This window comes from Hyla sarda, chromosome 2, assembly GCF_029499605.1.
Source record: "Hyla sarda isolate aHylSar1 chromosome 2, aHylSar1.hap1, whole genome shotgun sequence".
Lineage (NCBI taxonomy): Eukaryota > Metazoa > Chordata > Amphibia > Anura > Hylidae > Hyla > Hyla sarda.
This window is the reverse complement of record NC_079190.1, coordinates 291,673,875-291,692,422: the sequence shown is the minus strand read 5'-3', so window position 1 is coordinate 291,692,422 and position 18,548 is coordinate 291,673,875. Positions and strand designations below refer to the sequence as shown.

The 18,548-nt window shown below is 45.7% G+C and overlaps 1 protein-coding gene across 6 annotated transcripts in view; it reads left to right on the top strand.

Annotated features, from left to right (window-relative positions):
- FAM110D (family with sequence similarity 110 member D) overlaps window positions 1-18,548 on the top strand; it is a 74,381-nt gene that overhangs the window by 34,502 nt on the left and 21,331 nt on the right. Inside the window, exon 2 of one of the 6 annotated variants that reach the window (XM_056560648.1) lies at window positions 4,826-4,864. The exons of 4 other annotated variants lie outside the window; for them this stretch is intronic. The gene's annotated coding sequence lies outside the window, so the exon portion shown is untranslated. Of the gene's footprint in view, window positions 1-4,825; window positions 4,865-10,831; window positions 10,874-18,548 lie in introns of those variants that run through there. One more of the 6 variants, XM_056560650.1, reaches the window with a different exon arrangement.

Below are 18,548 nucleotides of genomic sequence, written 5' to 3'. Positions count from 1 at the left end.
TAAAAAGTATGGGGCAACACCAGCATGTTAGTGTAAACATTTTTATTTTTTTACACTAACAGGCTGGTGTAGCCCCCAACTTTTCCTTTTCATAAGGGGTAAAAGGAAAAAAAGTCCCCAAAATTTGTAGTGCAATTTCTCCCGATTACGGAAATACCCCATATGTGGCCCTAAACTGTTTCCTTGAAATACGACAGGGCTCCGAAATGAGAGAGCGCCATGCGCATTTGGGAACTAATTTTGGGATTGCATAGGGGTGGACATAGGGGTATTCTATGCCAGTGATTCCCAAACAGGGTGCCTCCAGCTGTTGCTAAACTCCCAGCATGCCTGGACAGTATGTGGCTGTCCAGAAATGCTGGGAGTTGTTGTTTTGCAACAGCTGAAGGCTCCGTTTTGGAAACACCGTGCAATACGTTTTTCATTTTTATTGGGGGACAGTGTAAGGGGTGTATATGTAGTGTTTTACCCTTTATTTTGTGTTAGTGTAGTGCAGTGTAGTGTTTTTAGGGTACATTTGCACTGGCGTGTTACGGTGAGTTTCCAGCTAGGAGTTTGCACTGCGGCGAAAAAATTGCCGCAGCCAAAACTTGAAGCAGGAAACTTACTGTAAACCTGCCTGTGTGAATGTACCCTGTACGTTCACATGGGGGGGGGGGGGGGGGGGGCAAACCTCCAGCTGTTTCAAAACCACAACTCCCAGCACGTACTGACAGACCGTGCATGCTGGGAGTTGTACTTTTGCAACAGCTGGAGGCACACTGGTTGGAAAACCTTCAGTTAGGTTCTGTTACCTAACTCAGTATTTTCCAACCAGTGTGCCTCCAGCTGTTGCAAAACTGCAACTCCCAGCATGTACTGATCGCCGAAGGACATGCTGGGAGATGCAACAGCTGGAGGTTACGCTACTACAACTCCCAGCATGCCCAGACAGCTGTTTGTGCGTGCTGGGATTTGCAGTTTTGCAACATCTGGAGGGCTACAGATTATAGACCACTGCACAGATCTCCAAACTGTGGACCTCCAGATGTTGCAAAACTACAAATCCCAGCATGCCCAGACAGCAAAGAGCTGTTTGGGCATGCTAGGAGTTGTAGTTTTGCAAGATCTGGAGGGATACAGTTCAGAGACCACTGTATAGTGGTCTCAAACTGCAGCCCTCCAGCTGTTGAAAAACTACATATTCCAGCATGCACAAACAGCTGTCTGGGCATGCTGGGAGTTGTAGTTTTGCAACATCTGGAGGGCTACAGGTTAGAGACCAGGGAGCCGTCCTCTTCTTCCGCTCTTTTTGACAGGTTGCCAATGTATACCTTGGACATATGGGATAAATGGAAAAAACCTCCAAACAATAAACAATTTGAAAAGATTAAAATATTAATTCTTTATTGATATGAAAAGTAACATTAAAAAGTACATATAAGGAATAGTGTTGCTTGCGAATATTCGCAATTCAAATTTTATTTGCGAATATCGCATATTAACGAATTCACGAATATTGTGAATATAGCACTATATATTCGTAATTACGAATATTCGTTTTTTTCGTGTATGCAAAATTTTATGCGCATATGCGAAAATCTATGCGCATATGCGCATATTTGCGAATATTGAGTCCTCCCTTATTTAGTGGTATAGGGAACTATGACTAGTGCATTAACTCTGTGATTTTTTGTCCCTTTGACACCAATAGGCCCATTGTGGTCTATGGGGAGCTCACGGCATGGGTGGGACAGAGTGTTACAGTGTTGTGGTTAAACTTTACTTTCCTGGAAAAGCTGCTGAGTTGTCCATAGCAACCAATCAGATTGCAGAGGCCTTGTGAAAAGTGAAAGAAGCGATCTGATTGGTTGCTATGGGCAACTCAGAAACTTTTCCTGGAAAAGTTTCTGAGTTGCCCATAGCAACCAGATTGCTTCCTTCATTTTTCAGAGGCCTTTTCAAAAATGAAAGAAGCGATCTGATTGGTTGCTATGGGCAACTGCACAACTCTTCCTCTACACTGGTTTTGATGAATCTCCCCCTTAGAGGGAGATTAATCAAAACCTGTCCAGAGGAAAAGTTTCTAGTTGCCCATACCAACCAATCAGATTGCTTCTTTCATTTTTCACAAGGCCTCTGCAAAATGAAAGAAGCTTTCTGATTGGTTGCTATGGGCAACTCTGCAGCTTTTCCAGGAAAATAAAGTTTAACCACAACACTGTAACTCTCCGTCCCACCCCGGGACTCGAGCCCGTGGTGGTCTCCCATCCACTGTGCTGCCCAGATGGTCTTGCTTGGCTTACTGTTTTACATGCCGTGAGATCCCCATAGACCACAATGGGCCTATTGGTTTCAAAGGCCTCTCTGGGGGAGATTCATCAAAACCAGTGTAGAGAAAGAGTTGGGAATTTGCCCATAGCAACCAATAAGATAGCTTCCTTCATTTTTGAAAAGGCCTCTCTGGTTGCTATGGGCAACTCAGAAACTTTTCCAGGAAAAGTTTCTGAGTTGCCCATAGCAACCAATCCGATCGCTTTTTTCATTTTGCAGAGGCCTTGTGAAAAATGAAAGAGGCGATCTGATTGGTTGCTATGGGCAACTCAGCAGCATTTCCAGTAAAGTAAAGTTTAACCACAACACTGTAAAGCTCTGTCCCACCCCGGGACTCGAACCAGTGGTGGTCTCCCATCCACTGTGCTGCCAAGACCTTCCTGCTTAACTTACTGTTTTACATGTTGTGAGATCCCCAAAGACCACAATGGGCCTATTGGTTTCCATAGACAAAAAATCACAGAGTTAATGCACTAGTCATAGTTCCCCATACCATTAAATAAGGGAGGGCTCAATATTCGCGAATATGCGCATATATTTTCGCAGATGCGCAAAAAACGAATATGCGAATTTCGCGAATATATGACGAATATTCATCCATATATTTGTGAAATATCGCGAATTCGAATATGGCCTATGCTGCTCATCACTAATAAGGAATCACACAAAGGAACAATATAATAGAAAAAAAACGGAATACTGGGGTGAAGGTCCTGATCACATAGTGAACTGTATGTCTGAATAGAATGTAATGCTACAAGAATAGATCACCACTGTAATGCAAGTAAGAGAAACCACTTTGTGAGAGAGATGTAGCAGCAGACACATACAGTGAAAACAGGACTCACCCCAGCTCCACACCACACCTCCGACGCGTTTCGCCGGGATAGGCTTTTTTTTCTATTATATTGTCCCTTTGTGTGATTCCTAATATGTACTTTTTAATGTTACTTTTCATATCAATAAAGAATTCATATTTTAATCTTTTCAAATTGTTTATTGTTTGGAGGTTTTTTCTTTTGCTTTGCGCACATACTGTAGGAATTATATTTAGTCATTTCTGATAAACCTCCACTTCTATATCTTTTGCGCTGGAGCCTACATTGGGGAAAGGGATTTTATAGGTTCATCATATGGGATAAATGTAGAGTGAAATGCACCTAAAACATAACATGAATATAAATTTGCTTATTACATGTAAAAAAAACATTAATTATTAATAAGTGATTAAACATAATTATTTTTATAACATTATTATTTTTAAAGCCCTAAATGACTGGACATTGGGATGTTGTTATCTAATACATGTAGTGATCTGCCTAAAATATTCCATTCCTGTTTTTATGTAATTACTATGCATTTTAACCCTTCATGTCAGTGGTGTAGTTAGGGTTGGCCTCACTTGGTGCGGTATAAAATGGTGAAACTGTGTCAAAACCCCACCCGTCCCAAAATAATTTTTTTTACCCATATAACACTGGAAGTCTAGCAAGATGTCTAAGGGAGCTGCTGCGTCATTGAAGTTTTACATGATTTTCCAGTACAGGTTGCATAGTATGGTACACTAAATGCTTAAGAACTGGAACACTGTAGATTAAAACGCTTCCGCAGCTCCCTCTGGGTTCTCTGCTTCCCGTTCAGCAATTACACAATCTTCCCATACACATTGCTTAGAAATCAGGGGTGGGGTTCAAATTTTTAACAACCAGTTCCCTATTTCGACTTTTATAATTGAAAACACCAATTGCCAAATAAGGGGAAAGTTCTAAAGAAGTTTTTACCTTGAAAAAAACTACAGCTTCCAGGATAATCAAAGCAGTGGTAAGGTTATGCTGGGAGACATTGTTTCACTAATCATAACTGCAGAACTTACTTAGGCTGGGTTCACACTACGATTTGTAACTACGGTTCCCGTATACGGCTGGGAGGAGGGGGCGGGGCTTAATCGCGGCGCCCGCACTCAGCCGTATAGGGGAACCGTATTTAATGCATGTCTATGAGCCGACCGGAGTGATACGCAGTGTCTGGTCGGCTGCTTTTTCGGCCGTATGTGGTTTCCGCATGCAAAAACGTGGGCGACCGCGTTTTTGCCTACGGTCGGGAAACCGCATACGGCCGAAAAAGCAGCCGACCGGAGGCTGCGGTTCACTCCGGTCGGCTCATAGACATGCATTAAATACGGTTCACCTATACGGCTGAGTGCGGGCGCCGGGATTAAGCCCCGCCCCCTCCTCCCAGCCGTATACGGGAACCGTAGTTAAAAATCATAGTGTGAACCCAGCGTTATTTGCGCCCGTGAGGAGGTGCCGTATCAGTGTCCCACATGCGTGCATTCACAGAGTGTCAGCAGAGAGCACTGTGGTCAGACTGGAAAGAACAACCCAATGATAAGGACTGGAAGGCTAAAGATTTTTAAATAGACGTAATTTACAAATCTGAATAACTTTCTGGCACCAGTTGATCATGTATTTTCTGATCGTCAACATCATCTTTTCTTTTCTTCTCCATTCAGCTCAGACCGCCATGATGACTTACTTCTTCCAGCCAAAATGTAATTTCTTTAGCATCTGCAGGACAAATATCTTAGAATCCACATTTTTCCTGAGTCTTCCCCACCCCTACACAATCTCCTCATCTATAGTTTCCCAAACTGTAATAATACCCCCCTTGTGTCCTGCACTGTAAAATTGGTACAACAGTAGGTCCTCCATTAAATAGGTATATCCCCCACAGAATGAAGGTAGGTATGTCACACAGGAGTTAGTTCCCTTATTTCAGGGGTACTCAACTATTTTTAGTGAGGGTCCGCTTATCCAGGTCTGCCATCTGGTGAAGGTCCGAGCAAAGCGCTGAGGCCTGGTTCACACTTAGTGGCCCCAGTGCCATGAAGGAATTAGGCAAAACGACCGGAGTCTGGTGGATGTAAACCTAAAGTTTCCTGTATTTTCTGAATACTGCCAGAGACTGTACCCCTGAAAATAATACTGCTGCATTGTGTATCCCTGAATATAATACTGCCACATGCTGTACCCCTGAATATAATCCTGCCACATACTGTACCCCGAATATCATACTGCCACATGCTGTACCCCTGAATATAATACTGCCACATGCTGTACCCCTGAATATCATACTGCCACATGCTGTACCCCTGAATGTAATACTGCCACATGCTGTACCCCTGAATATCATACTGCCACATGCTGTACCCCTGAATGTAATACTGCCACATGCTGTACCACTAAATATAATACTTCCAAATGCTGTACCCCTAAATATAATACTGCCACATGCTGTACCCCTGAATATCATACTGCCACATGCTGTACCACTAAATATAATACTTCCAAATGCTGTACCCCTAAATATAATACTGCCACATGCTGTACTCCTGAATATCATACTGCCACATGCTGTACCCCTGAATATAATACTGCCACATGCTGTACCGCTAAATATAATGCTGCCACATGCTGTACCCCTGAATATAATACTGCCACATGCTGTACCCTTGAATATAATACTGCCACATGCTGTACCCCTGAATATCATACTGTCACATGTTGTACCCCTGAATATAATACTGCCACATACTATAACCCTGAATATATTACTGCAGCACGCTGTGCTCCTGGATATTTTATTGCCACACGCTATGCCCCTGAATATATTAGTACCACACACTATGCCCCTGAATATATTACTGCCACACACTGTTATATATATCTGCACACTGTGCCCCTGGTATATTCCTGCCGCACGCTGTGCCCCCTGGTATACTACTGCCATTGGTATGCCCCTGGTATAGTACTGCCACATGCTATATTCCTGGTATATTACTTCCCTGGTATATTACTGCCACATACTATATTCCTGGTATATTACTGCCACATACTATATTCCTGGTATATTACTGCCACATACTATATTCCTGGCACAGTAAATGATGCCACTGTGCCCCCAGAATACATGATGTCACTGTACCCCCAGAATACATGATGTCACTGTACCCCCAGAATACATGATGTAACTATGCCCCCAGAATACATCATGTCACTGTGCCGCCAGAATACATGATGTCACTGTACCCCCAGAATCCATGATGTCACTGCGCCCCCAGAATCCATGATGTCACTGTGCCCCCAGAATCCATGATGTCACTGTGCCCCCAGAATCCATGATGTCACTGTGCCCCCAGAATCCATGATGTCACTGTGGCCCAAGAATCCATGATGTCACTGTGCCCCCAGAATATATAATGTCACTGTGCACCCAGAATACATAATGTCACTGTGCCCCCAGAATACATGATGTCGCTGTGCCCCCAGAATACATGATGTCACTGTGCCCCCAGAATACATGTCGCTGTGCCCCCAGAATACATGATGTCGCTGTGCCCCCAGAATACATGATGTCGCTGTGCCCCCAGAATACATGATGTCACTGTGTCCCCAGAATACATGATGTCTCTGTGCCCCCAGAATACATGATGTCACTGTGCCCCCAAGACTGTGCCCCTAGAATACATGATGTCACTGTGTCCCCTGGACTGTGCCCCTAGAATACATGATGTTACTGTGCCCCCAGGACTGGGCCCCTAGAATACATGATGTCACAGTGTCCCCAGCACTGTTCCCCCCAGAATACATAACGTCACTGTGCTAGCACATAAACTGCTTCTGCAAACTACAACTCCCATCATGCACAGACGGTTATGATGGGAGTTGTAGTTCTGTAACAACTGGAGAGTCACAGGTGGGGGAATGACTGTTCACCTGGAAAATTAGGCTCCCCGTCCCAGGTCCCGTGTTGCTCTGGCCTCTTCTAGTCAGGCCTCTCCAGAGCAGATGATGCAGGCAGCGCTAATCATGCCACCTGCATCACAGGAGAAGCACCGGGCAGGGAACACAGCGTTCCCTTGCTTCGGGCTGTGGCTGTTCATTTGTATCGGTGACTTAAATCCTTGGAGACGGAGCCCATTATAACCCTAAGGATGGGAGCATTTTTTGCAATTCTGACCACTGTCACTTTAAGCATTAATAACTCTGGGATGCTTGTACTTTTCATTCTGATTCCGAGATAGTTTTTTTGTGACATATTCTACTTTATGTTAGTGGTAAATTTTCGCCGATACTTGAATCATTTCTTGGTGAAAAATTCCAAAATTTGATGAAAAAATTGAACATTTTTCATTTTTCTAACTTTGAAGCTCTCTGCTTGTAAGGAAAACAGACATTCCAAATAAATTATATATTAATTTACATATACAATATGTCTACTTTATGTTTGCATCATAAAGTTGACATGTTTTTACTTTTGGAAAACATCAGGGGGCTTAAAAGTTCAGAAGCAATTTTCCAATTTTTCACAAAATTTTCATAATCAGAATTTTTCAGGGACCAGTTCAGTTTTGAAGTGGATTTGAGGGGCCTTCATATTAGAAATACCCCATAAATTACACCATTATAAAAACTGCACCCCTCAAAGTATTCAAAATGACATTCAGAAAGTCTGTTAACCCTTTAGGTGTTTCACAGGAAAAGCAGCAAAGTGAAGGAGAAAATGCTAAATCTTCATTTTTTACACTCGCATGTTCTTGTAGACCCAGTTTTTGAAATTTTACAAGGGGTAACAGGAGAAAAAGCCCCCCAAAATTTGTAACCCAATTTCTCTCGAGTATGGAAATACCTGATATGTGTATGTCAAGTGTTCGGCGGGCGCAGTAGTGGGCTCAGAAGGGAAGAAGCGACAATGGGATTTTGGAGAGTGAATTTTGCGGAAATGGTTTTTGGGGGCATGTCACATTTAGGAAGCCCCTATGGTGCCAGAACAGCAAAAAACAAACAAACATATGGCACACTATTTTGGAAACTACACCCCTCAAGGCACGTAACAAGGGGTTCCGGTGAGCCTTAACACCCCACATGTGTTTGACAACTTTTCGTTAAATTCGGATGTGTAAATGAAAAAAAATTTTTTCACTAAAGTGCAGTTTTTTCCCCAAAATTTACCATTTCTACGAAGGGTAATGGGAGAAAAATCCCTCCAAAATTTGTAACGCAATTTCTCCCGAGTACGGAGATATCCCATATGTGGCCCTAAACTGTTGCCTTGAAATACGACAGGGCTCTGAAGTGAGAGAGCGCCATGCGCATTTGAGGCCTAAATTAGGAATTTGCAATAAGGGTGGACCCGGTTACAAGGATGGGGCTTGTCTCCACCAAAACCCTACAGCAGTGTTTCCCAAACAGGGTGCCTCCAGCTGTTGCAAGACTCCCAGCCTGCCAGGACAGTCTATGGCTGTCCGGCAACACTGGGAGTTGTGGTTTTGCAACAGCTGGAGGCGCTGTTTGGGAAACACTACCGTATGAGACATTTTTCATTTTTATTGGGGGGGGGGGGGGGGGCGACGTGTAAGGGGGTGTATGTGTAGTGTTTTACTTTATATTATTTGTTAGTGTAGTGTTTTTAGGGTACATTCACACAGGCAGGGGTTCACAGTAAGTTTCCTTGAAGGAACACTGCAAACCCGGCTGTGTGGATGTACCCTGTACATTCACATGGGGGGGCGCCCCAAACCTTCAGCTGTGGCAAAATGACAACTCCCAGAATGCACTGACACACCGTACATGCTGGGAGTTTTAGTTTTACAACAGCTGTAGGCACACTGGTGGGGAACCACTGAGTTAGAAAACAGATTCTAGCTCAGTGATTCCAACCCATGTGCATCCAGCTGTTGCAAGACTACAACTCCCAGCATGTACGGCCTGTCAGTGCACTCTGGGAGTTGTAGTTTTGCAACAGCTGGAGGCACATGGGTTGGAATCACTGAGTTAGGAAACAGACTCTAGCTCAGTGTTTCCCAACCAGTGTGCCTACAGCTGTTGCAAAACTACAATTCCCAGCATACCCGTACAGTCAGGGATGCTGGGCGTGTAGTTCTGCAATATCTGGCTTCAGATGTTGCAGAACTACAACTCCCAGCATGCCTGGACAGTCTGGGCATGCTAGGAGTTGTAGTTATGCAACAACTGAGGAAGAACAGTTTGGAGACCGCTAAGCAGTGGCCTCCAAACTGTAGCCCTCCAGATGTTGCAAAACTACAACTCCAAGCATGCCTAGACTGTCCAGCCATGCTGGGAGTTGTAGTTCTGCAACATCTGAAGGGCCAGATATAGCAGAACTACACACCCAGCATCCCTGACTGTCTGGCCATGCTGGGAATTGTAGTTTTGCAACATCTGGAGGGCTACAGTTTGGAGACCACCATATAGTGGTCTCCAAACTGTGCAACTTCAGATGTTGGAAAACTACAATTCCCAGCATGCCCAGACAGTCAGTGCATGCTGAAAGTTGCAGTTTTTCAACATCTGGAGGACCACAGTTTAGAGACCACTACACAGTGGTTTCCAAACTGTGGCCCTTCAGATGTTACACAGCCTTTGGCTGTGTGGGCATGCTGGGAGGTGTAGTTTTGCAGCTTTTAGAAGGCCACAGTGAAGATCACTTATCGCGATCTTCACTGCAGCCTTCTCCGCCGCACTTTCCAGCCGCCGCTCCTCCTGCTGCCGCCGCTGCTCCGGAATGCCGCCTCCGCCGCCTCCGAAGGTCCGGGTAAGCCGGGCCATGCTCCCCCCTCTCCGCCGTGTTCCTCCCCCCCCCCCCCCCCCCCGCTCTGCCCCGACTTCGATCGGTGGCCAGAGCGGGGAAATGAACTTCAACCCCTCCGCCCCTCTTCTACCATTGGTGGTCAGCCTGATGGACCAATGGCAGGGGATAGGAGGGGGTGGCAACCCTGCCACCTTGCTCCTATCCTTTAGGCTGGTCGGAGCTGGCTCTGACAGCTCCGATCATTCTGACTTTCCGGGCGATCAGGTCACCAGTGACCCGATTTGCCCGGATCATGGCAAATCGCAGGTCTGAATTGACCTGCGATTTGCTGCGATCACCGACATGGGGGGAGGGGGGTCTCAGGACCCCCCTAGGCATTGCCACGGGATGTCTGCTGATAGATATCAGCAGTCATCCCAGTCCGATCACCGCCCGGCGAGCTGCGGTGATCGGAAATACAGAAGGCATATGGATATGCCCTCCGTCCTTAAGTGACGGGACGAGAGGGCGTATGCATACTCCCTCCATCCCCAAGGAGTTAAAGACACCTATACACAGGGCCAGACTGGGACCAAAAATAGGCCTGGGCATATTAGACTATGCAGCCCATTTTTTGGGTGGGGATCTCAACAGTGAGACCCTGCCAAAATAAAATGGGGTGTATAGTCTAAAATCCCATTGGTTCAAGTAGCCCTCCAGTTGCGCAAAGCTACAACTTCCAAAGAGCCACAGATTGGGGTACAGTTTTACCCATCAACACTGCAGAACCTAAAAGTTACTACAGCTCTGATGGGACAGTCAGGAGAATACACAAGGATATCATTGACCTGAGTGACGTCTTCTCTGTTTTCTTTCCTTCTCTTCTTCATCTGGTCCAGACGTTAGGTCTTCCTCCAGCTCCATCTTCTCTGCAGAGGCTGACGCCCGGACATCATTGGTTCCTCACTTTGTCAGTGGATCTTTGTTCTCTATATAAAGATGATAATCATTATAATGCTGTCAAATACTGTACCCCCTAAATATAATACTACCACACACTGTGCCCACTGAACACAACCCTGCCAGACACTGTTTTGTCTGTTTGGCAGAATCCCACCCATGTACTGTCCTCCCCCAGACCCCTAAGGGCTCTTCCAAACTGCAAACATTCAACAGGGGGAATGTCCCCTTGCAAGCAGGCGCCACCGAATAGGACCATGCGGACAGGCGCCACATTTTAGACACCTCTAGTTGGGTTCACACTGCAGAAATTGGGTGGAATTTCCGCAGGAGATCCCGCGGGCAGCACTAGGACCGAGCAGACTGCATTGCTGCCCCCATAGGTGGCAATGCATTTCTGAGTGGATCTTTTGGGAGATCTGCTCAGAAATGTATTGCCATAAATGGGGACGGCAATGCAGTCCATGTGGTCCTAGTGCCACCAGCTCAATCTCCGGCAGAAATTCTGCCCGGAGATTCCGCAGTGTGAACCCAGCTTTAGAATGCCCATGTTTATTCTTTAGACATCCATTCCACCAGCAGAATTCTGCTGCTGTGATTCCGCAATATGCCCAGAGCAGCAGAATCCCATTGAGAACAATGAGACTCTGCTGCAAGTAAAATTCTGCAATGTAATTTTACAGGTCGAATTTCTGCAGTGTGGACAAGCACTAAGTCCCCCCAGACCTCTTAGTCCTGCTTCCTAAGTCCTCCTCCAGACCCCCAAGTCCTCCTTTAGACCCCTCTTCTCCACACTCCTTTGCCCCAGACCCCTTCTCCTCCACTTTTTTGACCCCCTCTCTCTGAGCCCCTCTGTCATCCTCCACACTCCTATAGTGCCCCCTGTCATCCTCCACTCCTATAGCCCCCCCATCCTCCACACTCCTACAGCCCCCATCCGCCATACCCCTACAGCCCCCCATCCTCCACACTCCTACAGCCCCCCCATCCTCCACATTCCTACAGCCCCCCCATCCTCCACACTCCTACAGCCCCCCCATCCTCCACACTCCTACAACCCCCCCCCCATCCTCCACACTCCTACAGCCCCCCATCCCCCACACTCCTACAGCCCCCCCATCCTCCACACTTCTACAGCCCCCCCATCCTCCACACTCCTATAGCCCCCCCATCCTCCACACTCCTACAGCCCCCCATCCTCCACACTCCTACAGCCTCCCCATCCTCCACACTCCTTCTGTCATTCGGTGACCCCACTTATCGGGTCGGTCCCGGTGGCCATCAACGTCCGGGACCTGCAGCTAATACCGGACATCACCGATCGCCGTGATGCCTGCTATTAACCCTTCAGACGCGGCAATAAAAGTTGATCGCCATGTCTGATGTGAAAGTGAAAGCTTCCCGGCGGCGTCCCGAACAGCTTGCAGGTCACGAGGGGGATCCCTACCTGATTCCTGCATGTCCGATTGCCAAACGATTGCTCCGTGCCTGAGATCCAGGCAGGAGCAGTTGAGCAGTGATAACACTGATCAATGCCATGCTATTGCATGGCAGTGATCAGTGTAGGAAATCAGTGTGTGCAGTGTTATAGTCACCTATGGGAACTTAAACATTGCAACAAAAAAAAAGAAAATAAATGAAAATAAAATGTTAAAAAAATTGATTTAACCCTTTCCCTAACTAAAATAAGAATTACCCCCCTTTTCCCATTAAAAAAAACAATGTAAATAAAAATAAATATAAACATATGCGGTGTCACCACGTGCGTGAACTATAAAAATATATCATTAATTAAACTGTACATTCAATGGCGTACACATAAAAAAAATTCTAAATTCCGAAATAGCGTATTTTTGGTCACTTTTCATGCCATAAACAATTAATAAAAAGCGATCAAAAAGTCAGATCAAAACAAAAACTTCAGATCTTGGTGCTAAAATTGAGCCCTCATAAATCCCCATATGCGGAAAAATAAAAAAGTTATAGGTGTCAGAATATGACATTTTTAAACGTATACATTTTCCTGCATGTAGTTATGATTTTTTCCAGAAGTACGACAAAATCAAACCTATATAAGTAGGGTATCATTTTTATCGTATGGACCTACAGAATAAAGTGTCATTTTTACAGAGAAATGTACTGCTTAGAAACGGAAGCCCCCAGAATTTACAAAATTTACAATTTTGTCACACAATGATTTTTTTTTTTTTTTGGGGGGGTTAAAATGGCTGTTGTCATTACAAAGTAAAATTGGCGGCGCAAAAAATAAGCCACAAATGGATTTTTAGGTGGAAAATTGAAAGGGTTATGATTTTTAAAAGGTAAGGAGAGAAAAAAATGCAAAAACTGAAAAGCGCTGAGTCCTTAAGGGGTTATTATGTATTCCCCCCATAGTCAGGTATATAGGCAGTTAGTTGAGTGCATCCTTAGTTGGTACATCAACCCCCCCACCCCCACCAGGTAGGTAAATATCATGGTATATAGCTAGCAAGATAGGTAGCTGGCTAGGTAGACAGGTGGGTAGTAAGCAGGTAGGTAGCTTTGTAGGTATGTAGAAAGCTAGGTAGGTGAGTAGGTAGATAGATCAGTAGGTAGTTATGCAGGTAGGTATCCAGGTAGGTAAATAAGTAGTTAGGTAGCCAGGAAGCTATGAAGGTAAACAGCCAGGTAAACAGTAGGTAGATAAGTAAGCAGGTAGGTAGGTAAGCAGGTAGGTAAATACATAGTAGGTAAATATGGGGGGTAGGTAAGTAGCCAGGTAGGTAGCTATGTAGGTTGGTAGACCTATAGGTAGCTATACAACCTTGTAGGCAGCTATATAGCCAGCTAGCTAGCTATGTAGCCAGGTAGCTAGCTATGTAGGTATATAGGCAGGTAGGTAGCTATGCATGTTGGTAGCCAGGTAGGTAGCTAGGAAGCCAGCACATATCACCCCCTCCCCAACACCAACCTGCCTCCCCCTCAAAGTGCCCCAGACAGAATTAAAATAACAATACAGCATAAGCCACAGTGATGCAATCCCCGGGCTGAGGTGATGACATCATATCACTGCCCCTGTCTGCCAGGGGATCGCGTTGCTACTGCTCACATGCATGGAGTGCCTACAGCATATTAGGGACAGTGAAGTGAGGAGCTAACTGGTCCCACTTCACTATTCTACATAGCTGGATCACTTCTCGTTTGGTGGAATCACCCTGCTTGGGGGTGTCACCCAGTGTGGTCAACCCCCCCTAGAAACACCACTGATTCTTGGTCACCTCTCTTATCAAGACCCTTCTCTACCAATTGCTTAGTTTGGTGGGTCGACTGGCTTTAGGAAGTGTCCTGGTTTTGGCAATCTTCTTCCATTTGAGAATCAAGAAGGCCACTGTGCTCTTGGGAACTTGCAGTGCTGCAGAAATGTTTTTGTACCCTTATCCAGATCAGTGCCTCCACACCATTTCCAGCAAGCTGATCCCACAGTCACACTGGGGGGGGGGGGGGGGGGGATTCAGAAAGCCCATACTGTGTGCAAGATGCCAGCTGTACAAATAGAAAGATAGCTCCTGTAAAGAAAAGCAGTCTCCTAAAATTTTTTTTTTTTTGTGGATCTTCGCATTGAACCATCTGCAGAGTCAGCAGGGACCCCCAGTCTAGTTTAACCCCTTAAGGACGGAGCCCATTTTCACCTCTAGGACGAAGCCCTTTTTTGCAAATCTGATCACTGTCACTTTAAACATTAATAACTCTGGAATGCTTTTAGTTATCATTCTGATTCTGAGACTGTTTTTTCGTGACATATTCTACTTTAACATAGTGGTAAATTTTTGTGGAAACTTGCATCCTGTCTTGGTGAAAAGTCCCCAAATTTGATGAAAAAATGTAAAATTTTGCATTTTTCTAACGTTGAAGCTCTCTGCTTGTAAGGTAAATGGATATTCCAAATATTTTTTTTGGGATTCACATATATAATATGTCTACTTTATGTTTGCATCATAAAATTGACGTGTTTTTACTTTTGGAAGACACCAGAGGGCTTCAAAGTTCAGCAGCAATTTTCCAATTTTTCACAAAATTTTCAAACTCACTATTTTTCAGGGACCAGTTCAGGTTTGAAGTGGATTTGAAGGGTCTTCATATTAGAAATACCCCATAAATGACCCCATTATAAAAACTGCACCCCCAAAGTATTCAAAATGACATTCAGTAAACGTTTTAACCCTTTAGGTGTTTCACAGGAAAAGCAGCAAAGTGAAGGAGAAAATTCAAAATCTTCATTTTTTACACTCGCATGTTCTTGTAGACCCAATTTTTCAATTTTTACAAGGGGTAAAAGGAGAAAATGTATACTTATATTTGTAGCCCAATTTCTCTTGAGTAAGGACACACCTCATATGTCTATGTAAAGTGTTCTGCGGGTGCAGTAGAGGGCTCAGAAGCGAAGGAGCGACAAGGGGATTTTAGAGAGTACGTTTTTCTGAAATGGTTTTTGGGGGGCATGTCGCATTTAGGAAGCCCCTATGGTGCCAGAACAGCAAAAAAAAAACACATGGCATACCATTTTGGAAACTAGACCCCTTGAGGAACATAACAAGGAATAAAGTGAGCCTTAATACCCCACAGGTGTTTTACGACTTTTGTATATGTAAAAAAAAAAAATATGTTTTCAATAAAATGTTGGTTTTCCCCCAAATTTCACATTTTTTAAAGGGTTAATAGCAGAACAGACCCCCCAAAATTTGTAACCCCATCTCTTCTGAGTATGGAGGTACCCCATAAGTGGACCTGAAGTGCACTGCGGGCAAACTACAATGCTCAGAAGAGAAGGCGTCATTTTTGGCTTTTTGAGAGCAAATTTTGCTCGGGGGGCATGTCGCATTTAGGAAGCCCCTATGGTGCCAGAACAGCAAAAAAAAACACATGGCATACCATTTTGGAAACTAGACCCCTTGAGGAACATAACAAGGAATAAAGTGAGCCTTAATACCCCACAGGTGTTTCACGACTTTTGCATATGTAAAAAAAAAAATTTTCACTAAAATGTTGGTTTTGCCCCAAATTTCACATTTTTTAAAGGGTTAAAAGCAGAAAAGACCCCCCAAAATTTGTAACCCCATGTCTTCTGAGTATGGAGGTACCCCATAAGTGGACATGAAGTGCACTGCGGGTGAACTACAATGCTCAGAAGAGAAGGCGTCATATTTTTCTTTTTGAGAGCAAATTTAGGAAGCCCCTATGGCCAGAACAGCAAAATAACCCCCACATGGCATACCATTTTGGAAACTAGACCCCTCACAGAATGTAATGAGGGGTACAGTGAGCATTTACCCCCCCACTGGTGTCTGACAGATCTTTGAAACAGTGGGCTGTGCAAAATTTTTCATTTTCACGGACCACTGTTCCAAAGATCCGTCAGACACCTGTTGGGTGTAAATTCTCGCTGCACCCCATATTACATTCCGTGAGGGGTGTAGTTTCCAAAATGGTGTCACATGTGGGTGTTTTTTTTTTTTTTGCGTTTGTCAGAACCGCTGTAACAATCAGCCACCCCTGTGCAAATCACCTCAAATGTACATGGCGCACTCTCCCTTCTGGGCCTTGTTGTGCGCCCCCAGAGCACTTTGCGCCCACATATGGGGTATCTCCGTACTCGGGAGAAATTGCATTACAAATTTTGGGGGGCGTTTTTCCCCTTTACCTCTTGTGAAAATGAAAAGTATAGGGCAACACCAGCATGTTAGTGTAAAAATAATTTTTTTACACTAACATGCTGGTGTAGACCCCAACTGTTCCTTTTCATAAGGGGTAAAAGGAGAAAAAGCCCCCCAAAATTTGTTAGGCAATTTCTCCCGAGTACGGCAATACCCCATATGTGGCCCTAAACTGTTGCCTTGAAATACGACAGGGCTCCAAAGTGAGAGCGCCATGCGCATTTGAGGCCTGAATTAGGGACTTGCATAGGGGTGGACATAGGGGTATTCTATGCCAGTGATTCCCAATCAGGGTGCCTCCAGCTGTTGCTAAACTCCCAGCATGCTTGGACGGTCAATTGCTGTCCAGAAATGCTGGGAGTTTTTGTTTTGCAACAGCTGGAGGCTCCATCTTAGAAACACTGCCATACAATACGTTTTTCATTTTTATTGGGGAAGGGGGGTGGTGGGGGGGCAGTGTACGTGTGTATATGTTGTGTTTTACTCTTTATTTTATGTTAGTGTGGTGTAGTGTTTTTAGGTTACATTCACACTGGCGGCGGATTACACTGAGTCTCCCGCTAGGAGTTTGAGCTGCAGCGAAAAATTTCCCGCAGCTCAAATTTGTAGCGGGGAACTCACTGTAATCTGCCGCCAGTGTGAATGTAGCCTGTACATTCACACGGGAGGAGGGTCAAAACTACAACTCCCAGCATTCACTGACAGACCATGCATGCTGGGAGTTGTAGTTTTGCAACAGCTGGAGGCGCACTGGCTGGAAAACCTTGAGTTAGGTTCTATGACCTAACTCAGTATTTTCCAACCAGTGTGCCTCCAGCTGTTGCAAAACTACAACTCCCAGCATGTACTGATTGCGGAAGGGCATGCTGGGAGATGTAGTTATGCAATGGCTGGAGGCACGCAAGTACAACTCCCAGCATGCCAAGACAGCCTTATGCTGTTCCTGAATGCTGGGAGTTGTAGTTTTGCAAGATTTAGAGGGGTTCAGGTTGTAAATCACTGTCCAGTGGTGTCAAAACTGTGGCCCTCCAGATGTTGCAAAACTACAACTCGCAGCATGCCCAGACAGCAAACTGCTGTCTGGGCATGCTGAGAGTTGTAGTTTTGCAACATCTGGAGGGCTACAGTTTGAGACCACTTAGTGATCTACAACCTGAACCCCTCTAAATATTGCAAAACTGCAAGTCCCAGCATGCCCACACATCAAACAGCTGTCTGGGCATGCTGGGAGTTGTAGTATTGCAACATCTGGGGGGCCACGGTTTAGAGACCACTGTAAACTGTGGCCCTCCGGATGTTGCTAGGCAACAACTCACCTAGCAGGACCCGGAAGTATTGCTGACGCCGCCGCACGTGGGGGAGGATCGCGAACGGGGATCCGGGATCCAGGTAGGGACCTTCGGCGCCGACCTTCCCTGGACGGTTCCCCCGTTTTGCCCGGACACCGACAGGTGGGCAAAGCGGGGGAACCGAACTTTAACCCCCCCCTCCCCCGGTCTGCTATCGGTTGGTCGCTCGGCCGACCAATAGCAGGGATAGGAGGGGTGGCACCCCTGCCACCAAACTCCTATCCCTTTAGGGGGATCGACGGTGTCTCGGACACCCCCGATCCCTCTTATTTTCCGGGTCACCGGGTCACCAGTGACCCGTATGACCTGGAATCGCGCAGATCGCAGGTCTGAATTGACCTGCGATTTGCGCGCATCGCGGTCATGGGGGGTCTCAGGACCCCCCTCGGCGATGTGCCGGGATGCCTGCTGTTAGATAACAGCAGTCATCCCGGTCCGATCACCGCTACCGGTGACGCGGCGCTCCCGGAACCCCGCGGCGTACATGTACGTCGCCGCGCGCCAAGTGACACTTTGCGGCGCCATACATGTACGTCGCTCGTCGTGAAGGGGTTAATGCCCTGGGCCCACTGATAGGGTGTCTCTCTTTCACTATTAGGGAGATAAAGAGATATGTCTGAAACAAAAGGGTGAACAGATTTGTAAA